Source organism: Ictalurus punctatus, chromosome 3 (genome assembly GCF_001660625.3).
Source record: "Ictalurus punctatus breed USDA103 chromosome 3, Coco_2.0, whole genome shotgun sequence".
In the NCBI taxonomy this organism is placed as follows: domain Eukaryota; kingdom Metazoa; phylum Chordata; class Actinopteri; order Siluriformes; family Ictaluridae; genus Ictalurus; species Ictalurus punctatus.
Genome location: NC_030418.2, coordinates 24,992,542 through 24,998,541, shown reverse-complemented (window position 1 = coordinate 24,998,541; position 6,000 = coordinate 24,992,542). Strand labels below are relative to the sequence as shown.

At 38.1% G+C, this 6,000-nt stretch overlaps 1 protein-coding gene across 1 annotated transcript in view; it reads left to right on the top strand.

Annotated features, from left to right (window-relative positions):
• The first annotated feature begins 5,081 nt into the window (after window positions 1–5,081).
• The window catches only part of hs3st1l1 (heparan sulfate (glucosamine) 3-O-sulfotransferase 1-like1), a 42,896-nt gene continuing 41,977 nt past the window's right edge, over window positions 5,082–6,000 (top strand). Inside the window, exon 1 of the mRNA XM_017463159.3 lies at window positions 5,082–5,467. The gene's annotated coding sequence lies outside the window, so the exon portion shown is untranslated. The remainder of the gene's footprint in view (window positions 5,468–6,000) is intronic.

The following is a 6,000-nucleotide window of genomic DNA, read 5'->3' as shown; positions in this document are numbered from 1 at the left end:
GTTTACTCATTACGTTACTTCTGTTCCGAAAACACGCTTCAGAGAGTAAATACTAAAGTTGTGTCCCAAATGACGTACTATACACTTACCCTGTACACTGTGTACTCTACCTTCTAGTGTATGAATTGTAGAAAGGTAATATCATCTCAAATGTAACACTAGCGTTTTTTTTTTACTAACTGGAAGTATAAGCCACATTCTAGTCAGTGGTGCATGATGTCATATGCACATAATGCGACGCCGCTAGCTTTAGCACATACCCAGAGATACCGACAGTGACTTTCTTCAGTTTACTGTTTATTAGCGTTACCTTTTATTCCCAACATGACCCCAGTCAGCAAGAGACAGAGGTATAATCGTCAAGTGACTGAAGAAGAAAGTGTGCGACCTCCAAGTCCTCTAAGGCAGGAGTGCATTTTATATTAAACACTGCGGAGAAGTGAAACTTTATAAAGAGGAGTTTGTGTACCACGGAAGCATGACAGTTGCTTGAAAGGTTTAGTTTAATTTAAGTTTATTGTCATTATATGCTGTATTGGCACGCTTGCAATGTAGATTCTGTTGTTTATTATAACGGAAGTGATCTATTAGTAATGAGGCCTAATTAAACCACTACGATCAAAAGTAAACAGAAGTATAACCATATTCCTAAAGGCAGTGAGTAACAGAAACCACAAGGTGCAGTAAAGGAGAGTTTTTATTATTAATTTAGGACTGTAGTTTAATTCAGTACTTTTGGCACATCCATTAAATGTAATGCATGCATACTATTATATAATGTAAACTACATATATATATATATATATATATATATATATATATATATATATATATATATACACATACATTCTCACACATAAAATGTTGTAAAAATATTTATGCATTATCTTTATGGATGCACGAAAAGCACTGAATTAAACTACAGTCCTAAATGAATAATATATATTCTGGTGTGTGTCTGTGTATTGGGTCCTTTTCAATCTTGCATAATTGGACAAACAGTTGTGTAAAGTTTTAGTCTGAAGTTTATATTTGTAACACCCAGTTTGTGGATTTTCTTTTAAATAACCAAAAAAATGGTACCGAAGGCCCCCCCCCCATTAATCGAAAAATATTCAGCCAACTAATCGATGATGAAAATAATTGATAGTTGCAGCCCTAGTTTGGTTATTTAGTCCCTCCAAGATTTTGCGATTTTGCGATCACAGAAATTAATGTACAATCAAGGGAACTCTGCAATATTCAGAGGAGCTTGCAATTTTTCTAAATTACCACAGATTTTTCGCAGATTTGGGCCAAGACTCATCATATGACGTCATCACAACACACATTCGACCCTCTTCTATTCACGTGCACCGAACACAAGTCCAGCTAAAAGGTCTCATTTACCAACAAACATCACTGCGAAAGACCGTACAAAACAATTTAGTGAAATTGCAATTCCGGTAATTCAAGTAGTTTTCTGCAAAAATAAAAGCACAAAAAAACTCTAAAAGTTGCATCACCATTTTGAAAAAGGCAGCAGCAAAATCATTTACAATCACAAAAAACTCAAAGAAATCCTGTATGGACTGATTATTTGATTTGACCACTGAAGAATTTAATGGCATAACACAACACAGTCTAAAACACTGAGGTGTCACAGGCTTTTTAGATTTCTTCTATATGTTTTCTATTATTTCTGTGACATGGCATACTGATAAATAGTTGGTGAATAGTTGCTGAAAGACGTTCAACTTGTAAAAAGGTTTATTGCATTGAAAATGAGGTGTGCATAAAAGAAAACAAACATGAAATTTTGCTGTTTGACAACGGCAGTTGTAACATTTGTGAGTGTATTTTGTCTTTAACTGCATGTGTAAGTGGCTTTAATGATGTCATTTTTCTATTTATACATTCTCTTACAGTTCTAACGTGGAATATATATAACAGTCATTGGGCTAGCAGATTAACAAATTAAACCACACCATTAAAAACTTTGAAGTGCCTCTTTAAAAAATGTGCGTATTTTCAACCACTGACTACTATATTGAATGGCTAACTAGCTAACCAATATGATGCTAATATGACAATCATTTTCCCATGCATCACTTTAAGTTCAGCTTTATACACAAAAAAACAGGCTGCAAAGAAACAGGCAATATATATTACACAGGATATTATTCATATTTGACAGTGATTTACCCAATGTCAATATTGAAAGAAATGAGAATAAACAAGTAAAGTTAGTCAAATTAGTGAAGCTACCCATTTGATTAGAAATAAAGTATCAATTTTCTGAGTGATTTTGAGAGGAACTATATATTTTAATGTGTCTTGCCACCCAATCAACACCGTCCAAAATATGAAAATATGTTTGTTTCTGCTACACTCTGCTATTTTATCTCTCAAATTTAGTGATATTTGTAACATGGCATCTATGAATTAAAAACTCCACAGATGTTCAACAGTTTCATCTTATTTACCCTTTGTCTCAGGTCATGTGTGTTAGGTCAGTCGAGCGCTTAAATGTAAATGATTTCATCTAGCATGTCATTCAAATATTAGTATTTGTATGGGTTTTTTGCATTGTAGTAGCCCGAAAATACAAAAAAGAACTTTACAAATGTGTTCTCTCAGGAGTACACTGTGTCTCACATAGAGCCACCTTTATCTCTAATGCTGTCGCACTACCTTGATTCCCTGACTAGCAGGTGAAAAGGCTGAGAAAATGAAATAGGTTTGGATTGCACTTTCAAATCCATTTTACCACAAATGCAGCGAAGAAGAAAGGTGCTGTTTTCCATTTTATACTGAAATTGTCTTAGTGAAAACATTTTCAATCAGAAAAACATTGGCCATTTTCGACAGTTTTTAATGCTAAGTGAAACTTTATATAAAAGATAAATAACAATTGTACGGCAGTGCAGTAGAAATCATTTGTGCATATACAGTACAAGGGGCAGTATATCAGACTTATACAGTGTTTCATGCTTGTACAGGACAGCGCAGTGGTTCAGCAGGTAACGTTGCTATCTCACAGCTTCTAGGTCCCTGGTTCAATGCTTTCCTCTCACCCACCAAAAACATGCTGCTGGTGAATTGGTTACTTTAAATTGCCCCTAGGTGTGAATGTGTGCATGCATGGAGTCCTGTAAAGGTGCCATCCAGGGTGTGTGTCACCATTACCCTGACCAAGATAGCACTTAAGTGAAGATGAATGGATGAATGAATACTCATTGATTGATGCTATTTTTATATGTTTATGCATATAGTCTTTTACTTCTACTGTATAGTTCCTATAGTTACATTTGTATAGGTCATGTTGAAGTATTAATTTTTGTTGTTTGTTTTTTTGCAATTAATTTCTACTATTAGAATTAAAAATAATAATATTAAGGTAAACGTGTGCTGCTGTTTTTGAAAATAAAGACAGTCTTAACTTTAAAAAAAAAAATATTGACCATAATTGTCTCCTCTGTCTTCTGTAACTATTTCCCCAGCTTCCAGGAAGTGGATAGATAATGTCTCTCTCTCAGCCAGCATGGAACAATTGGTACAATGTCAGATTTGTCCTTTGGAAGACAGCTTACTGGTAGTGCAAGCAACCTGGTAGTCTCTTGCCTGGGGGTGTGACAGGAGCTCAGCATCATGTTTGTTTTCTGCTGGTCATGTTCATGTGTGTAATTTTTCTTTTGGACATTTTCACTTGTGAATTTTCATCCGAGGTGTTAGGTAGTTGTATGTTTAACAAGATGTAAAAATGTTAGGGATAGCTAGACACCACATTCCCTTTCAGCCTCAAAAACACTTGAATGGACCCACCATCCCTCAACATACAAGACATCAAGCATAAAGCATCTGTCCTTAAGGCACACAGGTGGTGGAATGAATTTCCACTAGCTGTCCAAACAGCTGAGTCACTGGCTGTCCTCATACGTAGACTAAAGACTCATGTTTTCACCAAGCACTTAAACTAACATTTATATGAACAAAGAAATCCCTTTTCTTGTGTGTTTTCTTTCAGGTTGTATTAACCACCTCCAATAGGGTTTTTGCTCTACGGTAGTCTTAGTCCCTGACCTAGGGCTCAAACGCTCCAGCATTCTTCTTAATACTACTCCCATGTTTCTGGTTCATTCACTACACTCGCAATAGCAATATTTGATAGTCTGTAACATACCTTTGTCATATATACACAACTATGAAGGCAAGAAAAAAGCATATCTTAGATATAACTCATATAAATATCTTATATAAATAGATGAATAATAGCTAGAGAAAGGGGGCACAGTGGCTGAATGAGGTTGGGGGTTCGAGTCCCACCTCTGCCCTGTGTACGCACAGTTTGCATGTTCCCCCCGTGCTTTGGGGGTTTCCTCCGGGTACTCCGGTGTCCTCCCCCAGTCCAAAGGCATGTACTGTAGGCTGACTGGCATTTCCAAATTGTCTGTAGTGTGTTAATGTGTAATGGGTTGGCACCCTGTCTGGGGTGTCCCTCGCCTTATGCCCCGAGTTCCCTAGGATTGGCTCCAGGCTCCCTGCGACCCTGTGTAGGATAAGTGGTATGGAAAATGGATGCATGGATGGATGGATGGATGAATGGATGGATAGTTAGAGAAACCTGAATAACAAGTTATCTCACTATAATGACGAACGGAAACAATGTTACTGGAAAATGTGAGAGATGCACTATTTCAAAAGAGAAATGCGTCATAGCACTGAATGCAAATAGCCCATTAGTTCTGTGACTCACATCAGAATGGAAAACTTATCAAGTTATTTGCAATTATTTGCATTTCCATTATAGTTGTCGTAAAGGAGGTCTTTTTTTAAAATTACCATTCTGAGTTATAATACACGAATGATATACGGTGCATTTTGTCCATCAGTTGGTGCCATAATTAATCATGGTTAAAATTATTATTATTATTATTATTATTATTATTATTATTATTATTATTATTATTATTTTAAAATTGCCTTTCACAACCCGTTTGTAATGACCCTGCAAAAGTGCGTTTTCCCTTCCTTAATTTCATTTGGACCTCACTGCCACTCCTACCTCTAGCACGATTCCTGCTTTATCTGATCACCTGACGCGCCTCCTCCTCTCACGCCGTTTCCGCGCGCCCTCTGCCAGACGCGCAATTCAGCGGGCGCACAGCAGCGCACACACTTCCGTGCACTGCACAGCGGGAAGCGTGTCCAAGCGTGCACTTTGAGAGGGGGTAAAGAAACCCCACGGAGCTCCGTTTCCTCCCGCCCGTGCGTTTATTCATTCTCACAGTGCAAATAAGTGATGAGACTGAGAGAAACAGATGCCGACGCCGCCGCACTTCTCTTTCACGTTCCGGGGGAAGCAGATCTGAGAGCGCGCGCGGTGTTTTCCTGCGGTTCTCAGACGTGGGACTCACGGCGCTCCTGCTAAACCACTCTGCTGAAGGTACAGCGATGATTCCGGCTCCCAGCGCCGACTGCATGCAAGGTATTGTGTGTGTGTGTGTGTGTGTGTGTGTGTGTGTGTGTGTGATTGAGTGAGATTGAGTGAGAGAGACTGTGTGTGGTGTATTTGCGCGCGCGCAGCGTTTGTCTTTTTTGTTCGTAACCTAGAACGATGTAAATTCACATTACAGCGCATAGTAATATATACAATTTACTTGGTTTTTGGGGCTAGTAGTTACATTGTCCGTCTTAAATGGCAACATGCTTTCACACCGGATTAGAATTGACAAACGTGTAATAGAATTGGCAAACTTTCCCTGGTATTGCACGGATTATCCAAAGGGATTTGTAGGCAATAAACCTGTGCTCAGGGCGCTATCGAAATTCTTTCAGTTAAAATGCGTTGCGTGGGATTTCCACTATCACTAAGTCTGGTATTAATAGGTTTATGAGCGAGAGACTGCAATACTTACTATCAGGACTAAAACTGGGATTTAAGAGCGGAGGAAGTACTACTTCCATGGGTGTCAACAATGTACAGGGAACAGTACAGTACTGTTTGTGTTATGGTGTTTC